At 42.1% G+C, this 22,474-nt stretch overlaps 1 protein-coding gene across 2 annotated transcripts in view; it reads left to right on the top strand.

The window, feature by feature from the left end:
• The first annotated feature begins 11,046 nt into the window (after window positions 1–11,046).
• PEA15 (proliferation and apoptosis adaptor protein 15) overlaps window positions 11,047–22,474 on the top strand; it is a 372,825-nt gene continuing 361,397 nt past the window's right edge. For both annotated transcript variants that reach the window (XR_013603786.1, XM_078670533.1), the window contains exon 1: window positions 11,047–11,302. The gene's annotated coding sequence lies outside the window, so the exon portion shown is untranslated. The remainder of the gene's footprint in view (window positions 11,303–22,474) is intronic.

The raw sequence follows: 22,474 nt of genomic DNA, 5'->3' as shown, positions 1-22,474 counted from the left end.
TTAACCTTTTTTTGCTCCTATGTCTTGGCCCTCTGGTTCCTAGGTATATTCTCCCTTTTTACGATTGTATTGCCTCTGCTTCTTGCTGATTGACTCTGTAATGTTTGCCTTGGAACTTCTGATTGCTTTACGTATTGAGGCCGGCCGATTTGGTTGTAGGCCTAGACTTGTATATCCTTTTGACGCTAATAAAGGTTTTAAAAAAAAAATAAAAAAATAAGGAATGCTTACAGGGTGCTCGATTTGAAGGTCTGCCCGCTACAAGATGATACAATAATAGGTAAGAAAGAACTAAGGCTTCAAGGAACCGACATGTCCCGTACTTATGACCGGGAGTACCTTTCACAAAAAGGCTCGGTAGCCCACATGACATATGCATGGGAGCTTGACCAACATTTTCCATATGTGGACCGGCTACCAAGTCATAACTTAAGGCGGGAAGTCCTAAAAATGAGAATTGGAATAAACCCATGTTACGCTAATAATGGACCTCGAAATCAAATTATAAGATGTAACGGGATCTGCACTTGCACTTTAGGCACTACCTGTAATATTATACACATTTTATTGGATTGTATGTGGTTTTTAGATTTGCGAATGGAGTTTTTATGTCCGATTTTTAAAAATTATAATATTACAAATAGGATGCGAGCCGCTAAATTGTTGATGGAAATGGAGAACTTAGATATAGCCTGTGCCTTGGGGAAATATATGAAAAAAGTTAAGGTGTTCCTCAATTGCACAGAGTAAGATTTAACAATATAAGTCCTCGACATTAAACAAGTGTGAAACAATTAGTGTTTAAAATAGTGCTGCATGATTAAGGAGGTGTTGTATAGGTATGAATTAAGTGTTTTTATTTAAATTAATTGTTATAATACTCCGATTTTAAAATGATAGTTAAAGTATACGTATATTAAGAGGTAATATGCTTATTGATACCGCCGTGCTATGTATTTATTGTGTTTTTATTTTCTCTTGTTTTAGTAAGATAAGAGGTAAAATTTACTTTTATGGTTGTAACAAACCAAATAAAGTTTGTTTTTGACTGACTGACTGACTGACACTGGTGTATCGATTGGCTGTCCAAAAAGAGTATCAGTCAGTGGTATGAAGATTAATGTGCCCATTATAACTATTCAAATGTGCAATGAATTGAAATATTTTCTGACAATTGTTTGTTTGATACAGTTTATGAAAAATGTATTGTTGTGCTATTTCCTATACTTTGTTATTATTGAAGTGTGAAATTAATTTTCTATGAACAGTGAGATGTCGTTATCAGTTTTGGGGTTAGCTACAAGCTGGTTGTAATTTATCATTTTTCTGACCTAAAAGTATTAGACTTGTTGTGTGCTGTTCAGGTTCTGTAACATCTGTCCTTCCATCTATTTTGATGGGGCATGAGAAATGTATTTTACACAGTAGGTTGTCCCCTATTTTAATTTCATTTTGTATAAGAAATGTAATGTTTTTAATTGAACATAAAGTCTTTTTTTAATGTTGCAGCCCTGAAGAAGCTTGTCATTCATGAGCGAAACGCGTTGGCTGCCTTGCTGAGTTTTGTGCTCTTCATCGAAAGAACAATAAAGAATACATCTTAAAGAATTCTGGACTTCCTTGGTTTTTTGACTAAAATCAACTTTACTATTGTTGTTGATGCCTCTTTATTTTGTATGGTTTCAGAATTGTGGATTTGAGACAGCTGATCCAGGGCGATGGGCAATACTCTTACCTAACAAAGGATTTAGAGGAACTAACTGGTAGATGTGGGGAAGAGCCTTTAGCTGTCCATAGTTATTGTGTGATCTAAAAACATGTATGTGTGCCCTGTAGAGGTCAGGACTTACAAGGGTGGTGGAGAGGAAGTCAAGGCTATAATAACAATAGGAGAGGAGATACGGGCATCAGAAAACAACACTCTGCAAGATGAATATACTGTGGCCTTTCAAGAAACCTACAAAGGTGCTAATTATCAAATAACTGTACAACGAAAGGTTACTGAAAGTAAATATGATGTTGCAAAGGTCCCGGTGGAAGGTATGCAAAAGAGGCAAATAAGTTTACGGTTACCTTAGAAACAGATAGTTTGACCTGAACTTGTAAACCATTCATTACACCTACTGAACCTGATATGGACACGTGGCTGCAGCGAATAGCAGGGTGTAGTTTGAAAGAAGCTTTAATTGGAAATGAGACTATAGTCGTACAAGTGTTGTGAACAAGTCAGTGTCTTAATTAGTGCTGAATCAATTATACACAGGACCACTCAAAGGCAAGGAGATTGCAAACAAGCACCTTGGGAACCAGAAGACGGACTACATGGCTACCAAAAAATCAAAACACAAACTTATTTCCATTAGAAGGGTGGCAAAATGTAGTGCTGCCTAGCATGGAAAAAATACTTGCACCAGGAACATTGGAAATGTGAGTTCACACCGTGTGGAAGTCACAATCAACAGGGAAGCTCACTACAATGTTCATTTTCAACATCAGCAAAGAAAAGACAAACTATATTAGCCTCATGGAGCATAGGTGTTGAAAAACTTGTGAATTAAGTCTTTTACATGACTCCTTATGGTATTCTTGTCTTATACTCTTGTAAAGTGCTCCGATACCTCCGGGTCTTGCCAGCGCTATAGAAAACCTTTCAAATAAATAAAAATATTCTTATTAAGTGACACTGTGCAAGTTACGTTGTCCTTGACGCGTCTCTAGGCTGCCTCATAAAAGTCACAAGTGTACTTACCATTTGAAGAACCTGCTCAGTGAAAATGTACCAACGATCCATAAAAAAATGCGCTTGTCAAATGATGGCTCTCTGCTATGGCACTGATTCATAAAGCGATTTAATGCCTTGTGGAGTAGTAAGTGCAATATAAAGGCATTTACAATGCATTATAATTTCACATAATTCAGTTTTGTGTTTGCTAAACCATGTTGTAATATTACTCTCTCTCTCTACTCCAGGTCAAGTAACGGCACCTCTCGATTGACCCCACCATTCATCTTTTATTGAGAAGACAATGGTTTGGTCAATGGAAGGCTGCTAGGGCATTTTTGAGAACAGACAGGGAATAGGTTTAAAGAGCAAGATGGAAATGGACAGATATAACTGCCCCTTATGTGGAAACAAATTATATGTGCCTATTATTCAGCAGAGGATTCATCAGTGCTAATAGAGAGCACAGTATTTTATTTTATTCAATTGTGTTTACAGTGAACTTCCTGCAACATGTAGGGAGACCGAGTCCCAAGAAGGTATGTTAAAACAGAAAATCAGACAGTCTTCTGGTCCCGCGCTTCAATCAGACCAGATACAAAGGCAGGTCCTCAAAGTGCTAGGTCTGCTGCGCTGGAATGCCTTCAGCGGGATCTACAGCGCCATCCAAACTTTGAAAAGTTCCACAAGATCCTGAAACTTTCTGGTTTCACTAATAACCCGTAGTATCTGGTTGCTTCAAGAACTTCTAGCGTCAAGATGCCCGTGGGCGAACGTTCACTCTATAAATAAAATGTTATAAAAACATGTTACAAGCAGAAATGGATTAATAACACATACAGATCTAGACAGAAGACAACGAAAACAGGCACTGGCAATGCCAATAGGTCGGGCTTTAATGTGAAGCATTACTAATAAATGGCATGGAAACGGATATTTATTGCATGGAAGCAAAGAACTGTAGAATAATATCGGTGTAGTTTAAAAGGTCAGGTGACAGTTGCACTGTCAAGCCAGACCTAAACTTCCATGTCAGTTAATGACTCCCCCCATAAAAGTAATACAATCATCACAAAGTAAGGCAGAAGAACAGTCAATTATTCGATTCACAAATGTGGAAAGAATATATAAGATTCAAAAAGTAAATCACAATAAAATAAGTAACAACATTGCAAAATAGTCCATTCGGTGTCTAAAACTCATAGTAATAAAAAAATATTTTCTATGTTTTTTAAGAGAAGAGGCAGGGAAAAAAAGAATAAAGTTATAAATGCAGCAGAAAGAACTAGCTAAAGCATAAAAGGAGCCTGACAGGAAATGGTATGACTAGCATGTTGAATGATATAGAAATCGAAAGTCAATAATGTTTTAGTTATAACTTATTATAAGAATTTTATCAGGTTCTTTTAAAAAATGGTATTCCATATTTGGGAATACATATGCAGAAAAGGAGGTCTGCAATTCCTTGCAGGCTACCCTACCTGCATTTGTGGCCAATCACAATGCAGCACAAATAATGACCGGCCTAAATAATATTGATTATGCAGGTCATTTTGTGACCCTCTTAGAATTGACAATTTTCAATGAGATTTGTTTGCACATGGTCACATATTAAATTACATCGCTGTTCATAAACCATTTGGTGTGTAATTACATATCTGGGTTTGTGAACAGCTATTAGTACTTAGGGCTCATGGTTTGAGGTCGTTTTGTTTTCCCATCAGAGTTTGTGTTCTTCCCACTGTGAGAAGTGCTACTTTATAGTTATTAATCAATTAGTCTTGATATTTTTTAATCTATATTTATGTTTATATTTTTTGACAGTGTAATGATTATCCTTAATTCATCTTTATTGTTAACATTTTTGTATCATTTACAAAGTAACAATCATATTTTTCACGTAAATATACATACATATATTGATGAAAAATAAATACAATTCAATTTGGCCACAAAATGAAATCGTGCCTTACAGACTAACAAAGTTCCCGGTGTTTGTACAAAATATTGAGTAGGAAATATCGAAAGGATAAAATATTGTGTCAAGAATAGCAAGGACAGAAATATTGTGAAGGTAGGTTTCTATGGGTAAGAAAAGTTTTACTATACTCAACTCCACATATATGTATCTTGAAGATAAATATATATATATATATATATATATATATATATATATATATATATATATATATATATCTTTTCAAGGCACATATATGTGGATTTAAGAATAGTAAATATATACTTACCTATTTGCTCTTACCTTCTCAATATTTTGGTTCTTGATATTTTTGACACGATATTCTGTCCACACGATGTTTTTAGTGTCACTATTCTATCAAACAACCAAATTCCTCTAGGTGTAAATGCCCTAAATACGAATTAATGAGAATAGCTTTAGAGAATCAATTCACCACTACCCAACAGTATAAAGTTCCTGTATTTTCAAGACTCCTCATTATTTCCATCTCATCCGCGAGCATTGATCACTTGATGTAATATTGCATTTGTTTGTTAATAAACATTTTGACTTTGTTAATGACAGTTTAATTGTTGAGGTCCAAGTCCTCATTAGTATATATTGCTGAAAGTAGTATATGAGATACCTGTGGAAGCCAAAGTACTTCATTGATCTACTTTCTAATGTGCTTCTCCGTTGTCTTTTGCCGCAAATGCAGAAGCTGGACTACATTGGCACAAGTGAGTCGTCTACGGTCAATGGTCCTGTAAAGTATATTATAAAAAATCCATACACCCCTGACCACACAGATAGATCAAGAAACGTGTTACCTAAGCTTTATACTTGCTCACTGTAAAAGATAATATAGGGTGTTGGGTATGGGTTTGTTTAGGAGAGCAAAGACCACCCAGTCTCATAGTGTGCATTTGAAAAATTGACCCTTGAGTAGTGCAATTATAGATATGTGATGATGGAAAGATTCATTTCATGCACCTCATGAATCTTTTGAATCTTATGGTATATTATTAAAGAAAATGTCAACTGCTTTGTGTAATAACACTATGTTTGCTAATGAACTGTTAGATTTAAGCAATGTTTTCATGACAACTATTAAGGATGCTAAGGGGTTCTGCTAAAATCAATTGTATGTAAATGTATCCTCTGTGGAAAGCCTGAAAATCTAACATGGATGCAGCCGTCATTGACGTATGCTGGGCACCCCTGGCATTGCCTTGGCGACCCATGGCCTCAGAGGTGGGAAAATCAGTGCAAAGAACACAGTGGCAGCTCATCCTTATGGACGTTGGGTGGCGCTCTATTCTCTTTTCTGTCATATGGTTTATTGCTTTAATAGTGCATAATATTATTCACCATTAGTATACTAAAAAATGGAGTACAATTATCTGGAATTTGCCCTTCCATGGCAGATGAGTTAAGTAGAAAATCCTTTTAGATGTATGTTGTGTGTGTGCTTGCGGGTGACAATGTGTTTACGTGAGAGAGCGTGTGAGTAAGTGTGAATGTGTAAGCCTGTGTGTGTGAGTGAAAGTGAAGATCAAAGGGCATTTGATGTCACTTCCGCTACCCTTTTTTGGTGAATTGCCGTCCATGATAAAAGCTCCTTTTGAACTCAACCTGGACTAGTACTTTTAAAGACCTTGAAATGCGTACCTCACCAACAGGCAATACCGGCATTTTTTCCACACGTAGGGCCAGATGTTAGAAGCTTGCATTTTGTGACTTGCAAATTGCGTTGCTTTGCAACTCGCCAAATGCAATGTACAACAGTGTCTCAGACACTGTTTGCGATTCCCAACGGGGTCGCAAATTGCATGCCTCATTAATATTCATGAGGCACAACCCCATTGGGAATGGCTAGCACTCCCAGGGATGGTGGCACGCTGGGGACAGCAGACCACCATGTCTGGTACTGCTTTTTTGATATAGCAGCTTTTTTTATGAAGCACGTTTTCCTTTAAGGAATACGGGATGCATTTACAAAAGAAAAAGGTTTTAAGGGCAGGCAGTGGTCCCTGGGACCACTGCCTGATCGTAAAAAATATTTTCTCACACACACACAAAGGGGAAGGGGTCCCCTCGGGACCCCTTCCCGTTTATGAGTGGTTTACCACCTACTTGAAGTAGGTGGTAAACTGCGAGTGTTTTGCTGCCGCAAATGCAGTCGCAAAACAATAGCACATGGCAGAGAGTGTCACTATGAGGAAGGGACACCCCTTCCTAATAGCGAGAATCGCAAACGCTAATTTGCGAGTCAGTGACCCGCAAAAAAGCGTTTGTACATGCCATGACCCATTTTGTAGTCGCAAACAGGCCGATCTCCCGTTTGCGAGCACAAATAAGGGTCGTACATCTGGCTCTTAAAGTATTATTTCAGATTCCTGTCCAGAAGTAAGAATGGGAAATCAGATCTCGTTTTGTGGGAAAACCATCAAAGTGTGTCAAAGATTAATCTTTCCTGTCATACACTGGATAATGTGGTGGAAAGATAAATTAGGAACTGTAGATTCCTGTGAACGGCTGAAAGGCGCGCCAATATATCCGTTAAGCAAGGGAACAGATATTGCACGAATCAAGTAGAAAAAAAACTGTGCTGAAGAGCTAAAATGATTGTATGACTTGATGTAAGAAATGTAGCTTGAAAGATTCAAATGGGACCATGCAGGTCAATTGTAGACCATTGAGGAAGGGTAAAGACTCACTTTCAAGATGCAAGAAGACACAAGATAGCTGAGGGGTGGGAGTTCCTTCACTGAGCTCTCCAAGGACTTCCAGTCCCTTTGCCCCTTGGTGTCAGCGCCCAATGCCCTGTCGTCCAGTGGGTTGTCACCTGCACTGCTTCATGACCCCCAACAAAGGAGATTGATCATGACTCACTAGAAGGTTCCGGTCGATGTGCGACGACTACAGAGCCGCAATGGAAATCCGTAATGGAAAGCCAGTGTGGTCTTGTCAGCTGCCCTTGGGCCATCACAGAGCGGGCCACAATTAACACCGCCCGAAATAAGCCAAGAAGGAGACTAGCTATGGTCAGAGACTATGGTTTACTACTTCCCTTGAGCCTAGGGTTGTGGTCGGAGGCCACCTGCCTGGACCCGCTATTCTCATTTTCAGCCGTAGAGATTTGTTGATGAGTTGGGACAAGATGTTTGGAGGACCCGCGTGGTGGGCATGGCATTCCAGGTTGGCTATGAGTCCTGCGACATTTTTGCCCTGCTGGGAAAGGTTTTTGTATTTTACTTTGGACATTGTGCATGAAGCTGGGGAGGCCAAGTAGCACATTTACACAGGAGGTGGCATTTCTATATAGGGACACTAAATTCTATATAGAATGGCCATTGCCTCCAAAAATAATATAAGCCTCTCGGCGCCATGATGGAGGCACTCTCATTCATAAAGCACACCTGAGGAGCAAATGTATTGATTGGGACTTTCAAACTCACATCCAAACTATATTTTTCCTTCTTTCAAATTAGGGTGTCCTCGTAATTAATATTGCAATCATTTTCTGAGCCACTGCTATCTTTTTTTAATATATTTTTACTATATTTTATCTTGAAATGTTCTTATTAAATTTTCATTGTAAACTAGTCACTGCCATCATAAAAACTTCTTGCAGGAGGAGTAAACTGTTCTCATGTAAAGTCTTTTGGTTCATTGCCTGTGGCGGCTGGCATGTAAGGAGGGTGGTGGCGGGGAACATCCTTTACCACGAAACTTTTACAACATGGTACCATTACCACGCAGGTTTTACAACGAAAGTCGTTACAACGACTTTCCCTGGAGAGCACTCTAAGATAAGGAATAGTTTAATTTACTATCCAACACCTTCCCTACTATCCACGGGGACTGGAGTTGGAATAGTAAATAAAACTATTCACTACCCAGCGCCCCCCAACGCAAGTCGTTTGTAACGACTTGCGTTGTAAAACCTGCGTTGTAACGGTGCGCATGGTAATACCACGCGTTGTACCGTCATACATCCGTGGTGGCGCGGTGGGGGACAAAATAAATAAATAAATAAATAAATAATTCCACTTACTTTCTTCCTGGCCCAGCGTCCTCCTCACTTGGGTCTCCTCTCCAGTCAGGCTCCAGGTAACTGCAAAAACCAATTCTGGCGCTGCTCTCATGCTGCATTAGAGTAGCCTCTTTCATTGCTCACAAGGGCACTGGAGCCCTATGTGGTCTCTAACCCAGCTGTTTTAAGACAGCTGGGTTAGAGAGGTTTAAACTGCACATGTCTGGCTGGCCGTCGCAAGAGGGCGGCCAAAAAGACATGCACACTTTAATCCTAAGTGCCCTGCCTATCACTGCTTTCTACTGCTGTCTGACGGGCAGCAGCAGAAATCAGAAAGCCCCTCCCCCCTTCCCCACCCCTCTCCCTGGCCTGACGCTCGGCTTGGGTTGGGGGTTTGAAAAATAAAATGGTAATAAATTAACTTTATAATTTTATTTTTCTATCTTTGGGGGTAATTTTTTAGTGTGGCGGCGCTCCATCGCCTTAAGGGAGGTGCCTCCCCTGCGCCATTTCTGTTTCTAGTTTGGACTATATAAAACTTTAAAAATAAATACATAAATAAAAGATTCTGGGTGTCTCATTGGGATAAAAGGATGGATCAAGATATGTGGATTTGTTTGCTCTAGCAAAACAACCTGCTGAAAAAGCTAGTAAATGTTTAATGTAGGAAACAGAAGAAAAGGCAGCAAGGGATCATTTAAAGCAGCACTCCCTACCTATACAACAAATCAAAACGTGATTAAAGGTCAGAGTTGCTCGCCTCCTAGGTCCACTGCCAACAGACCACACAGTTATAGTACATTAGAGAAAGCACAGAGAGGCAACATCAACATGTCAACATGCACAGATGCACAGTAAACAACTCAGTTCGGACTCTTCATTGATGTTGGAATTTGAGCCTTTAATGGATTCGTGGACCACTTATGGCGTAAGAAGATGGAACAATACAGACAAAATGCAGCCAACGCGTTTCGCCCTGAATAGGGCTTCCTCAGGGCACTAATCAAAAAGCTCCAATCCTCTAATGATCAATGACGTCCCAGGATCATTATATCAAACACTTGAGGTTGGTATGCGATCATGCCGATAACACAAACAGCATCACGGGAAGAACTTTCAGTTTGTCTCACCCTTCAGCAGTTACTTAAAACACAACGTACAGTTCTTCAAAAATGTGGCACAGTCCAAGTTCTAGATTCTTTAGTTCACTGTGATAGGTGAAACTCCTAGGGTTGAAAAGGTAGTCCAAATTAATATTTTAAGTAACTGAGCCAATGTTATCTTTTTTACTATATTTTATTTTGAAATAGTCTTATATTACATTTTAATTGTAAACTAGTAACAGCCCTCAGATAAACGTCTTGCAGGGGGAGTTAACTGTTCTCATGTCAAGCCTGCAGGTCCAAACTATTGCTGTTTCTAGTCTGAGCTATATAAAACTTTAAAAATAAATACCTAAATAAAAGATTATGGGAGTCTCATTTGGATAAAGGGATATATCAAGATATGTGGATTTTTTGCTCTAACAAAACAACCTGCTGAAAAAGCTAGTAAATGTTTAATGTCATTGGCTACCCCAAGAGAACCATGTTGTTGGGTTTCATTGCTGATACACCACTTTCAACACATAGTGGGATTTTAACAGTAGTAGATTTATTTTCATATATGTCCCATCTCATAATGCCCTAAAACTAGCATGGGTGTTCTTGAAGCATATGTGTCTCTTACAAGAAATACTATCTGTGGTGTAGATTTGCATATGAGCTAAATTAAAGTTTTGAAAATTCTGCATTTTTTTTGTATAAGAATTAGTAACAGCAAGTGTGTGCTGTCAAGTCATGACCAAAACAATTCTCTACTAATGTGCTATCATAAATCAAGAAAACTATTTTTCTCAGACTCTCTATAAGGACTTCCCTACTGAATTTGAACATGTGATTTGGAAGTCTACAAGAAGATTCCAGCTGTAGCTCACTGAGCTATCTGCCAGCCCAAAAAAAACAGACAATAAAAACATATGGGAAGTTAAAACCGGAAATCCATAAATCTGGCACTGGCAGAAAAGACTGAAAAACAACACTCTACAAAACCACAAACATATTTTTTCAAATGATTAAAAAAGTAAAACCAGGACATAGCCCTGTTCCCACGGTTATGAGTTCATTTCTGACGTGAAGATTTTACAGCCTCCTTTTATTTCAGTTCTGATTTCCAGTGTGTGTGGTGGATGATACAAAGGCATCTCTCTCTCTCTCCCTCCCTCCCTCTCACACACACACAGTGTCTGACATCACTGCCCACGAAAAAGGGTGGGGTGAGATTGCATTGAAATCTGCTCTGTCTGAGGGGGACCGGATTACAGACAGAGGCAGGCAGCAGCGGCCGCGGGGCGTCCAGGCACACAGCTCGAACCCCCAGCGCAACCAAAGGCGTGCACTTGTTCCGAGGAATAAACGCGTAAAAGATACACAGGGACCTGGCAAGCGGCTGTCCCCAGAAGACACGACAACGGTCTCCCGCACCCCTGAAGGTCTTCTGAGGGTCCCCGATTCTGGTTTCTGCAAACAAATTCCAAAAGGGTCTGGTAAGTTTGGCAAAAAAAAAAACGTTTCTGCAGAATTTGTATTTGTGGCGGCTGTAGGCAGATAGATGGCATGTGGGAGGGGGTGAGGGTGGTATCTGGGAGAGCAGGGGAGTGCTGGGAGAGAACGCCGGCAGGCATCCCCATGGCACCGGGGGCATGTGTGGCAGACACCGGCAGGGCGGGGAGGCGTGCTCAGTGACCCGGAGAGTGCCCGGGCGGGGTGTGGAAGACCTCCGGCCGGGCTGCAGATGCCGGATGGATTCTCGGCGACGGTGAGGGTGGGCATCCAGGGGTGGAGAGGCGCCTGGCAGCGGTGGGTGTGGGCAGAGGCAGTGCCAGCGGTGTGGCACGTGTTTGTGGGGCATACGATGTTGTGATGTCGGTGCATTTTGCCTCGGATGTGTGTTGGTTTGTCTGGTTTTACGGAGGAGTTTTCGGTACATTCTTTCCACATACCGGGAGGATGTCTGCGCTGTGGCGGGACAGTGTGAACCACTGCCGGGGGTGGCTGACGGCCAGCGGAGCGCACTTACCCCTCTCAGCTGCAGCCCCGCCATGAGACGGGGTCCTGGCTTTGGAACCCAGAATTATGCGGTGATGCACGTCTCACTTAACTATGTGGTGTGCGCACTCACGTGTGGAGGCGTGCACGCCCAGCTCGGTACTTTCTACCCTCAGTGGTGCGGGCGGATCCCGGACCGGGCGGTCCGCGAGCATCCTCTCCGGCCAGGCTTCCTCTGCCGGTGGCGGCTCCGCCTCCTCGCTGCTGCCCGGGCATGCGCCCTGGGTGCGGGGGCAGGCGGCGCCGGGGGACGGTCAGTCGAGGAGTTCCAAGCAGGAAGGGATGGGCGCCTCAGCGACCCGGGTACCACGGGTTCCTGTGTGTCTGTGTGAATATATATGCATATAAATATATATATACATACAAATATATATATATATATATATATATATATATATATATATATATATATATATATATATATATATATATATATATATATATATATATATATTTATTATTATTATTTTTCGTCCGAACTCCACCCGAAAGTATTAGGACGCTCTTCATGGGGGCACCAGTTACATTTCAAGGGCACGTTCTTTTTTGTGTAGGCTCAGGCTCTAAGGGGCATATTTACAAACCCCTTACGCCACCCGGACATCACTTTTCCCACGTTAAAAATTACGCAAGGGGCTTGTAAATAAGCCCCCAAGTGATTTGCCCACAATCACAGGATGCTGAGCCGACGCCGAGACTCGAACCTGTTTCCCCAGTTATAAAGTCAGCAGCTCTGGCCATTGCGCCACATGTGGGTTTCCTGTCGGTCACCTAGAGACTTTGGGAACACCCTTCAGCTCAGTGAGGGAGGGAGTAATGGGTTGATGCCAGTTAAATTAGCGATGTAGTGAGTAATTGAGCGTGTGAATGGGTGAACCCGTGGATGAGCGATTGGGCTTGGAAGAGAATGAGTCCAGCTGCGAGTGGGTTCGTGACCGAGTGAATGAGTAAGTGAATGCGTGTTTGAGAGTGGGTGAGCATGACTGTGTAGGTAGGTGAGAGAGCAATCCAGTGAAAGTAAGCCAGCGAGTGAGTAGGTGTGAAAAGGTGAGCGAACGAATGAATGAGTGATTTAGTGAACAAATGAGTGAATGAACTAATGGGTGAGTGACTGAATCAGAGTAAGTGAACCAAAAGTGAGTGCAAAGATCGAGAGTCTGAATGAGTGCACAGTCATGTATAGAACACCACATTCATGAAATGGATGACCTCCAGCAGCGCAGTAAGCACTCAGTCCCCAGGGATTAAGTCGCTCGACCTCTCATAAAAAGATAGAGTCAGTGTCACGAGAACCGTGACAAGATGGAGGCCTCCTCCAGATGGGCGCTCCTGACTCAGCAGCCCGCCTCCCACAGGATGTCCTCGCGCTGGGCCGGGATGGGTGTGGGCTCAGCAGTCCGCACAGTCACGCTGCTACAGCTGGCTTGTGCACAGAGGCGGCCATAAGCAGAGTTCGCGAGCAGCCAGGCCAGGAGGGCTGGGGCGACGTCTTGCTCAACGAGTGCCAGGATTTTGGGCCAGCCCGCATCTGTGCCGGCTTCAGTAGCTGGTGGGAATTCTTTGAGGGTCACTCTGATCTGTGCGCACTTCTTTTTTTTTAAAACTTTTGCACTTTCCACAGATTTTTTTTCCAACACTGTGCAAAACCCATGAGCCAGATTTTGGCCGCGCTTGCTGGTCCATTTCCTGAGTTCTCCTTTTCGGAGATGTAGCGTCTAAACCCCCCCACGAATAGCCTATGGGCGCTGTGACTCACCGGCAATCACAGATGAGCGAAGCGCAACATCGGCCCGGCCTTGCATAGGTATGTCGTCATGTCCAGCGCCTTAAGTAGCGCTTAACACCGGCCTATTTTTAGCTTGTTTGTAAGCGCTGTACAACGTGGCGCATTTTGAAAGCGAGTCACAGAAAAATGGCGAGCATTTTTGCCCAGGGTCACACAGTGCAGTGAAGTCAGGAAGCAGATGTTTACAGCTGTCGCCTCCATGCATAAAATGGTAGCAGGAATTACTCTTGTGGGCTTTGGGACCCGAGTCAAAACTTACATTAAGTAATATTGTGACATCACACAGTTGAGTTTAATACCATGATGGTGACTTTAGAGTTGAGTAGTGACCGTGATGGTGAACTCAGAGTTACGTTGGTGACCATGATGAAAACATTGGGGTGAGTTCAAAACTGCCATGGTGAACTAAAATATGGGTTAGGGATCGTGATGGTGGACAAAGAGTTAAGTTAAATACCACAACGGTGAACAAAGAGGTTAGTTACACACCATGTAGGTGAACAGACAATTACATTAGAGATGATGGTGGTGAACAGGGGGTTGAGTTTGAGACTGTTATAGCGCACAGAGATTGGATTAGGAGTTGTGAGGCTGAACAAATAGTTAAAGTACATGGTGGTGAAAAAGTGTTAAATTGTACGTCATGATGGTGAACACGGAGTTGGGGTAGACAGCGCTGATGTACACAGAGTTCAGTTAAAGACCATGGTGAAGGTCACAAAGTTGAGTTAGAGATCACGCTAGTGGACAGAATTGAGTTTACACCTGTGATGGTGAACACAGTTGGATTAGAGAACATCATATTGAACACAGAGATAAGTTAAATACTATGTTGATGAGCAGAATTGAGTTAGAGATCCCAATAGTGAACAGAGTTAAGTTAAAGACGACAATAGTGAACAAAGAGTTGAGGTACAGGTCATAATGGTGAGCAGAGCTGAGTTAGAGATCCCAATAGCGAACAGAGTTGAGTTAAAGATGACAATAGTGAATAAAGGGTTGAGACACAGGTCACAATGGTGAGCAGAGCAGAGTTAGCGATCCCAATAGTGAACAGAGTTGAGTTAAAGACGACAATAGTGAACAAAGAGTTGTCACAGGTCACAATGGTGAGCAGAGTTGAGTTAGAGATCCCAATAGTGAACAGAGTTGAGTTAAAGATGACAACGGTGAACAAAGAGTTGTCACAGGTGAACAGCGATCCCAATAGTGAACAGAGTTGAGTTAAAGATGACAACAGTGAACAAAGAGTTGTCACAGGTGAACAGAGTTGAGTTAAAGGCGACAATAGTGAACAAAGTGTTGAGGTACAGGTCATAATGGTGAGCAGAGCTGAGTTAGAGATCCCAATAGTGAAGAGAGTTCAGTTAAGGACGACAGTAGTGAACAAAGAGTTGAGACACAGGTCACAATGGTGAGCAGAGTTGAGTTAGAGATCCCAATAGTGAACAGAGTTGAGTTAAAGACGACAACAGTAAACAAAGAGTTGAGGCAGAGGTCACAATGGTGAGCAGAGCGGAGTTAGAGATCCCAATAGTGAACAGAGTTGAGTTAAAGACGACAATAGTGAACAAAGAGTTGTCACAGGTCACAATGGTGGGCAGAGCGGAGTTAAAGATCCTAATAGTGAACAGAGTTGAGTTAAGGATGACAGTAGTGAACAAAGAGTTGAGGCACAGGTCACAATGGTGAGAAGAGCGGAGTTAGAGATCCCAATAGCGAACAGAGTTGAGTTAAAGACGACAATAGTGAACAAAGAGTTGAGGCACAGGTCATAATGGTGAGCAGAGCTGAGTTAGAGATCCCAATAGCGAACAGAGTTGAGTTAAAGACAATAGTGAACAAAGAGTTGAGGCACTGGACACAATGGTGAGCAGAGCGGAGTTAGAGATCCCAATAGCGAACAGAGTTGAGTTAAAGACAATAGTGAACAAAGAGTTGAGGCACTGGACACAATGGTGAGCAGAGCGGAGTTAGAGATCCCAATAGCGAACAGAGTGGAGTTAAAGACAATAGTGAACAAAGAGTTGAGGCACTGGACACAATGGTGAGCAGAGCGGAGTTAGAGATCCCAATAGCGAACAGAGTTGAGTTAAAGACAATAGTGAACGAAGAGTTGAGGCACAGGTCACAATGGTGAGCAGAGTGGAGTTAGAGATCCCACCAGTGAACAGAGTTGAGTTAAAGACGACAATAGTGAACAAAGAGTTGAGGCACACGTCACATTGGTGAGCGGAGCTGAGTTAGCTCCGGTGACGTTGGGCATGGATGTCAGCCTCACACATATTGGCGCATTCATTGAAATGCTTCTCATTGGTCAGACATCAACTTTTGCGCTTGTTGAGATTGGCACTATATTAACTTCTTGCTTAAGCCTTTTCTTCACTGTCATAATTGTTTGGGTTGCAAAGTCTCTATTCACAGTGGCCACTTTACTTTTTAGTGCCAAGAGGCTGCTACGTCCATGTACTTTAAAAATACAAATAACATAGCACAGCTTAACAAGTCACAGCATTGGACAATGTAGCATAACAAAGCAGAGCACTGCAGTGAGTGGCCTTGACTCAGTACACCCTTCGGGTGTTAAGTCGCGCTCTACAAATCCAGATAACATAACAATATAGTCCAAAGCCAATCAAAGCAGGGGTACCAGGGCTTACATAAACCAGTGCCAGTCATCCCATTGACAAACGGATACTTACCATAGAGTAGGTGTGCAGCAGACACGCCTGTGAACTTTAGAACTTCCTCTGAGTGTTACTCATTGTGTCATGTGCACAGAACAGGTTTGTCCGGGCAGGGCCCGAAAACAAGCGCGTCCAACGCCCATGAGCATGAACGAGGAACGGAGGGAGGCGCTTTCCATTCACAATAGCAGTATCAGGGTGTAGACAGGAATCTCTACAACCATTGTCTGCAGATAGACGAACAAGCAGTGGCAAAGCCAACACGTTTGGCACTGTCAACCTTTTGGCTCTGCCAATGTTTGTTTTGTCATGTTGGGGAATCTGCAAGGCCCTGGATTCATCTTAAAAAGCATTATTTAAAAGCAAAAGTTGTATTTTGTTTGCAAAAAAGGACACATTGTAGTATTCCCTGGCACTGAAGGAAACTGCTGTGTTTGTGGATGTGCTCATTGCCACCTCACAGGGGAGTTAGCCAATGGCTAAAGTGGGATGGCCCATCATCCCATGCTGTATGCAGCAGTGGGTGGAAGAAAAATGTGCATGACACAATAACAGACCAATGGATGAAGATGGCTGGCTAAACGCTCCTATGAGTAAATGTATTATAAATTTAATTTCAGTAAAATCAAAGGTCTTGGCTAACAACGGATGTATGACGGTACGACGCGTACCGTCACAACGCGTGCTGTTACAACGCGTTTTTTACAACGCAAGTCGTGACAACGACTTGCGTTGGGGGCGCGGATCGAGAATAGTATAATTTACTATTCTAACACCAGTCCCCGTGGACACTAGGGAAGGTGTTGGAATAGTAAATATACTATTCTTAATCCTGTAGCGCCCTCCAGCGCAAGTCGTGGTTACGACTTGCGTTGTAAAGGACGCGTCGTAACAGCACTGCGTTGAAACATCCGCGGTGTAAAGGATGTTTCCCCTAACAACAGCTCTAAACACGATTAAATCCAGCATTAACGTGAGACTGATGTCAGGCGTGGCAAAACACTAAATGGCCATTTATTTAATGAAATAGAACATCTCAACCTTTAATTGATGTGTAATCAACAAGTCGTTTGGGGCTTCGTGCTCCGGCTCAAGTAGCTGCTGATGAACATACTCTTCAAGATTCCAACATGTGTCTGCACTCATGGTGGATTTTCTCAATTTCTAATAGAATATCCAATATTTTACTATAGGCAGATTTCCCCCTTGCTTGTTCAGAGAAAAGCCACGCATGACAGTAATCACTGAGACAGCATGTAATACCCTGTCCAGATGTCAGCATGTTAGTTGACACTTGATGTGCCATCTGCCACCCCACTATGATTACACTACGTGAGACCAGGAAAGTGCTCAGTACCCACATTCACAATACTCACCTCATGATGGGGGTTTTCAGACGCTCTGTGGGCACATTTTATATTTGTTGAGCTTAATGTAATGTTTGCTGCTGTTATCTACGATCAGATGAGGAGCTATGACCGTAAATGATGCTGCGTGCCAACAACATCCCCAGAAGACAGCATCAGTATTACAATATATGATAGGGATGTATGACGTTACAACGCATGCTATTACAACACATGCCTTTACGACGCAAGTTTTACAACGACTTGCGTTGGGGGGCGCTGGATAGTGAATAGTTTAATTTACTATTCCAACTCCAGTCCCCGTGGATAGTAGGGAAGGTGTTGGATAGTAAATTAAAACTATTCCCTATCCTAGAGCGCCACCCAGCGCAAGTTGTTGTAAAAGTTGCGTTGTAATGGTTGCGTTGTAAAGGTACTTCGTTGTAACAGTTGCGTTGTAAAGGATGTTTCCAATGTAATAGCATAACTTTATATTATGTGTGTGTGTGTGTGTATATATATATATATATATATATATATATATATATATATATATATATATATATATATATATATATATATTAGCTCCAGAAATACAGAGCTTCACCTGAAACTTTGGTAGAGGAAGTCATAAAATCCAGGGTTTTATATTTTTCGAAATGATTCCATAATTTCAGAAGGCAAAATACCTCCTTCCTTTCTAGAAGGCAAGTGACTTATATGACAAAAACAAGCATTGGTAAAGCCAATAGGTCTGGCATTGTCTGCTAGCCTTTTGGCTTCGTCAATGTTTGTTTTGTCTCTGATTTTGCAAAACTTTATGCTTGGGGATGCTGCTGGGCCCTTGTAAATCTAAAAAAAAGAAATTGGCTAAAAGCAAAATAGTTTTTTGGTCTCATAAAGAGCTCTGACAGGAGCAACTTTGTGTATGGATGTGCTCTTTGTGAAGGAAGCCAATGGCTAAATAGTCTGAACCATTGCCCGATGCTGTCTGATGTAGTAGGTGGAAGAATTATGTGAGTGGCACAATAACAGACCAATGGATAAAGAGTATGACAAAGATATATTTTTAGCAAATTCAAGAGGTCTTGGCTAATGCCAGACCTAAAACATAATAATAGGCGAATAGTCATGCAGGGTCTGTCGGTCTTATGTTTATAATCATTTGCATTTTTGGGGTCCGTCACTTAATCCATAAAGCTTAATCAGGGCACTGGGGCTCCTTAGTGCACCAATTGTGAAGGTGAGATCTGCTGGCATTATTCTTTGGGACGATACCATGCCATATTTGTATTTTCCTAATGTATCGATTTTAAGAACATACTCCGCTTTTACGTGAAATCTTCTCTCTTTATCATTTAAGAGCCACAGAATTTGTGCCAAAGCCTACAACTTAAAGATTGATTATTCTCAGAGATCCGTGTCACTTTCCACAATACATCAAATTCCTTCTAGTTCCGAATTTCAATTCAATTAGCCTTTTCAGAATAAATAAGTGCAAACTAGGCTCGTCAAAATTGCTCCACCGAAGGTACCAGACTCATTGTGCTCTAGAGCAGAGCACAATGAGTCTGGTACCCTCGGTCAGGCAATTTTCAAGATAAGTTCATTGCTAACTACAGTTTAGAACATTGGAATGTTGAGCGCTCCATTGAAGATAATGGAGTAGCTCCGGGCTTCTAATGGCTGGTATACGCCTGGTGCTCCAACATACCAATGCTTGTCTTTCACAGCACCAGCTGTCAACAAAGGCCTTGTGGATCCAGATGGGATTTCAACCCCCTCAGGCGCCGTGAGGCCTTTGTTTTACTAATTAGAACATTCAGTCCTGATGGGGCTGAATGTTCTAATATCCTTATAGCCTGCCGTAGCTGGGCTAAACGGACCATTAAATGCCTGCTCACTTGTTAAAGGCCCTCGCCTTTGGCTCCGGCCTTTAACGCTGGAACGGGCCTTTAATGGCCGGCATAGCCCGCTTCGGCTTTAATCAAAGATGGCGTGAACGAAAAGGGCCTCACGTGTCACTATTCGAAATTCTATCCCTTGAGACCACAGTGTAAATTCACCCAAGACCTCCTTTGGACTTCCTGCTCGAGCCCGGAAAGAAAAGAAGCCGCCACGCCTGACCTCACTGGCATGGCCCACAGCAGTAATATGTCTGTCAAAAAATGGACCCAGTCAAAACAGCTGCAGAGAACACGATGCTTTCCTCACAGGAAACTCGTTTGTTGATTTTTATCAGATGTCTTTAGAAGGAGGAGGTGGAGGAAAGGAAATGGGATCTGGATTACAGAAGCCCCAAGCTTTGAGCTCAAAGCCATAACAAATAAACAATTTTAAAGAGTTTAACTGCTTTAGGAATCATGGCTTCTGTGGAAAGGCACTGCCTCACCACTGGCATACCTTTAATAAACTGTGGTTACCGCTTTCCGCAGGGTCTATGGTGCTGTAGTATACCAAGTTGCCTGATGTCTTATTTGTGTTTGTATTTTATAATTTTCTTTTTGGATGCAGTTGCCAGAGCACTTTGCCCTCAGTACGTTTATTGCCCAGCAGTTTATGCAAGTCCATTTCTTTTACATTGATGTCAAAAATCACAACTGACAATTCAGGTTTTTATTTGTGTTATTATTTCTATAGTGCTGCAGACCCCACTGGCAGTGCGCTTGTGTAAGGTATTGCCCTGAGTACTCGCCGTTTCCCCAAATTGATCTGTCTGCTGAAAATTGCCTCACAGTAGCGTCCATCAGAGCAGAATTCCTCTTCTTGATGAAACAACACAGGAAGTCCCTGCATGGAACATACCCGTGAGTTCCCTAATAAAGGTTCACAAAAAATGATAGATGTGTCACTGTTCTCACGGTCAAAAGATGCAGTTAAATTAGGCAAGTCAGTTTTTAGCCAACTCGTTAATGGTAGAATGAGGAAATCTAGGCCACCGTCTAGAACGTGATACCCACTGAAAAGTGCTTCAACACCTCATCAGGGGTACAAAGCTCTATATAAATGCAAACCCTTCCCTGTTCTATCCCTCCACTATCTTTTTCAATCCAAATAACTGACTAACCTATCCATCGCTCAAATTAAATTCATATTTTCCTATACTAATTCACCACTAATCCTTTCTGGGTTCCGGAGTAGCGTGCTACTCGCCGAAAAAGCACTTTGACGACTCATCAGGGGTTATATTTAAATGCAATTACAATTTGTAAGGAGTTGGTAACGGATCACCCCAAAAAGATATGGGCTCAATTAAATTCTACGAAGTAGCAACTTTTCATTTCACCAAGCCACCATAAAATCCTTGGACCGGCCTTAGATTCAACCAGATTCTTGTGGGAAGCCCTACCATGTTTTGTTCTTTACCTCTTTTGAACACATGATTCATCACAGCTGTCCGGTTCTAGTTATTCGTTTTGGACACTCCCTCGTTCTGAAGGCATAGTTTAGTTTTCCATTTTGTGAAGCAAAGAATGTTGTTTCCTGGCACCAGTGCAAGGCAGTGGTGGGAAGTTAAGGCATCTCCAGCTTGCATCCACAGAATCCTTGATTAGATTCGGCATGGTACCAACTGAGCGGGCCTGAAGAAGGTGAGGGGGTTCATCACTTTTAAATGTTTTTATATTTTTGGGTTGGAGTTTGACATATGCGTTGACCTCCCTTTTGCTGTTCCCTTTTTTGAATCTGTGAAAAAATATTTAGAAGTTAAAAAGTTCCCTGACAAAAGAAATAGATCATATATATTGATAATTGTCCATGATCTGAAAGACTTTCTAGTAGAAGCCACATCAGCCTCTAATGTTGGGTCAAATGTGGGATATAGCTCTCTGGGGACTGGTCCGGGTTAAGACGCATAAGGGGTGATTTAGAGTTTGGCGGACAGGCATGCCATACTGGCCGTACCGGGCACTGGGCATGTTCCCGGGAGGCTTGAAGGATGGGGGTGGGGGGTCGGTTTTGTTACTGGGGGCCAATTTTATAGCAGTGCAGCAGTTCTGAAAGCACCGGCTTCAAAGTTCCTTGTATATCCAAGGGTTTTCAGGTAAAAATAAAGGTGTCAAGATGACTCCAGTGATTAATGTACCATATGGGGTCTGGTCTGACAAAATTTGCCAGGGTTACTTTGGGTTCCCAGTCCTGCAGACAGGTTACTCCATCACAAATGGGACGGGTATGCTTTCCACCTTATTCCAAGGGCCATAGGATGTAATGCACTTGTAATAAGGCTCACAGGATACCTGTCATGTTTGTGGCAGGGTATATCTCATCTGACAATCTCCAAATCATGTCCACGGTGGCGCTGTGGTCAGGGTGATTTATAATTCGAAAGTGGGCCTCTCTTAGACCAATAATCATAGGCCTGGAAGGTTAGCGATGGGCGCAGCTTGAGATATAAAATAAGCATTGACAATGCACACAAGTCTGAATTTATTTTTAAATATTTTTGCACTAACAAGATTTTCGTCACATGCTTTGTGCAGTCAAACAATCAATCAATCAGAACAATTTGTAAAGCGCGCTACTCACCCGGAAGGGTCTCAACCCTTGTACCCATCTAATATGGTACTTGTAGATAGCACTCCGCCCCGTGGCACGCGTGACATCTGCAGCTGTGACATTTTACTCATGAGTGCTCTGCATTCTGGAAACTGTTTCCCATTATAGGTTTTGGTTTGAAAAGGTTGGCATGTTAAGTGCTGGTCACAAATAAAATGGACAGTTTGGCTCTTATGTGCATTATTTGTATAGAGTGCTTAGCGCTGTCAGGCATACAGACTGTAAACATTAAGT

This window comes from Lissotriton helveticus, chromosome 12 (assembly GCF_964261635.1).
Source record: "Lissotriton helveticus chromosome 12, aLisHel1.1, whole genome shotgun sequence".
Classification (NCBI taxonomy): Eukaryota; Metazoa; Chordata; class Amphibia; order Caudata; family Salamandridae; genus Lissotriton; species Lissotriton helveticus.
The sequence above is the reverse complement of the archived record's forward strand: the minus strand, read 5'-3'. Positions and strand labels throughout refer to the sequence as shown.